The sequence below is a fragment of the Brassica oleracea genome, chromosome C9 (assembly GCF_000695525.1).
Source record: "Brassica oleracea var. oleracea cultivar TO1000 chromosome C9, BOL, whole genome shotgun sequence".
Lineage (NCBI taxonomy): Eukaryota > Viridiplantae > Streptophyta > Magnoliopsida > Brassicales > Brassicaceae > Brassica > Brassica oleracea.
The window spans coordinates 40,547,477-40,550,209 of NC_027756.1; positions in this window are offsets into that span (position 1 = coordinate 40,547,477).

A 2,733-nucleotide genomic window follows, 5' to 3' on the forward strand; every position below is an offset into this window, starting at 1 on the left:
CACGCATAGTTACATTCTTGCGTTTTCTCACAGTGCTGTCTTCAAAACCAATAGGAATATTTAATCGAAAGCCATCCTCTCCATATGGAAACAATAGTGGATATTGCAGAGGCAAATACGCCGGATGTAATTCACTTATCCTTTGCAACTTTCCACTTGTACTCTCTAGAACAATATCTCGTGTCTCCATATTTAAAACAAAATCTCCAGGTATCAAAGCAGCAACTTCATTTGCAGTCGGCAGATTATGGGTCCGTCCATCAGATTGTCGACTTTCAATCAATCTCATCCTATAACCTGTTGATCCTTCCACGTCGAATCTGTCTCTTGCAGACCTAAAAGCCTTGACATGAGGGTTACACTGATCTAACATATTCTTCAGAAGAAGAACAAGTGGTTCTCTTAGTTTCTTAGCAGCAGCTCTGTCAGACCTGCAAAGTTTTAAAAAAATCCTAATATAAGTTAACAAAACGTCGACCATACTACAAAGCGAACAATATAATCATAGTAACTTCATATAATGAAGTAAATTACCCGGCATAAGCGTCAAGTCTATTTTTGATCTCATTTAAAGTGTCAATGATATAGAGCTGAGAAAATTTTGGAGCTTGTCCAGGCTCGGGAACTATATCACCAATACGATGATAGTTCTCACCGGACATTCGGAAAACAAATGGTCCACGACCATTGTTAATAGAATGATCTATCTTCCCCCCAAGAGATGTGAAAGAGAACATCATATTGTAAGCTCGTATGAACTCTCGATAATGTTTGCTTAACTCGTCTCCTTTGCATAACAAAGTCATTAACTCCATTGGAGGATTCGCGAGCCGAGGAAGTACAACTTTACCATGTTTACAACACATTGTGAATACAGGATTGGCACTACGCCGGCGTTTCCCAATTGTTTCACCATACCACATATATGCTTGACAAAACTTACAATTCCAACCTGGATCTCCGTCGTCGTAGTAACCTGTGTTTCGTCAAATATCTTCATTAAAAAAAAAAACTAATATCGTGGTTATTTATTTGTAAGAAACATTGTAGTAATTTTCAGGTCATCACCGTTTTTTTGTATCCCAATGACAATAGGCGAAGTAACTGTATTATTAGTTTCTTGTGGGATATGTTGTGGTGATGTGTTTATCAAAGTCTCTCCAGCTGGATAGGTAGTGTAAGTCTGATTCTCCTCATCTTCATTATCATTTTCATTTTCAGACTCACTTTCCATTGCATATCGATTATTGTAAGCTGCGTGAAAAAGTGTACTACAAAGTCAAAATATATGATCCATAAATAAAACGTTTTGTATATGTATAGATGGAATAGACATTTTACCTTCAGGATGATCCTCGACGATGAACCTTGGTGGAGGAATGAATTCATTGGTTTTGGTTTGTTGGAATGGACTTTGAGTAGCTGAAAAAGATTTATTTAAACATATAAACAAAGGTCTAGCGCAAATAAATTCATGAAATAGGTATAATATTAATTTTTACCTTTCAGTATACATCATATTAGTACGATTACAAATATCTAAAAAATTACCTTCACGAGGTGCATCTTCTACAGACACTGCTGGACCAGTCGGGATACTATGGCGTGTCATGTTGGGACCTTGTCTTGCTGTATAAATTTGTTTAAGTTTAGTCACACTTTTGAAATAGTAGCATAGAACTTATAATAACGACAAAACATTATTTAAAACCCGTTGTTACCTTCCTTATGTCTTGTCTTTGAATTCACCGATGGAGGTGATCCAATTGTCTTTCGTTTCCTCAAGGTACTCCGGGATATAGTTTCTTGATAACCAATAGTACCTTAAGGAATGATAATTTTTAATTATACGTAACTTGTGCTAAACTATTAATTTATTACTATTTTATTAACTATTTGTATACGATCATACTATATAAGCACTACTTATATAATAAGCAGTAATTAATAAACAATGCTATTACTCGATGGGTGCATGTTGATTCCAGAAACACTCAAATTTGCAACAGTAGGTGAACTTTGCGTTGAATTATAGGGACCTACAGACATAAATAGAATTCATAAGCTAATTTTCACAAAGGGTTCCATCATTACTCATTCTTTAAAAAGTCTTCTAACTCTTCCTTTGAACAGAAACTTATACCTAGAGGTGGTACAACGGATGTCTTGGTTGGCTTGAAAATCCTGGTAACTCTACAATGTAATGAAAATGAATTTTTCAAAAATGTTTTTAATCAATACAGTAATAAGAATAAACGTGGGGATAATGAAAGCGTTAGGAGACTAACCTTTATTTGAGGTAGTAATCCCTATTGTTCTTTTGTTATTCAGTATTTCCTTTCGCGCAGCTCTAGCTTGATGTGTTAGTCCATCTTTAAAACTTTGAAAAACACAACTTAATGGGACAGTATGTGTCGATGTATTTTCAACGTTCTTTGACGGATTTGACTCTGGTGGAATTGTAATAATGGGTCGAAATACTTGATTCGTAACATTCTGCAAGGGCGTCCTAAAAAGATTTATACTGGGCAGAGGTGAAACGTTAGTAATAGATGAGTTTTGTGTTATATTCCCCATTGGAGTATTCTCTTTGTCATTGGTATCTGCGTCAACAAACTAAGTCTGTGAATAAACTACAGAAGAAGAAAAAAAACAGTGTATGTTCTACAAAAACGTTACTGATAATGTATCATTCCTTGTATTCAGTAGTAGGAAAATTCAACATTTATAAAT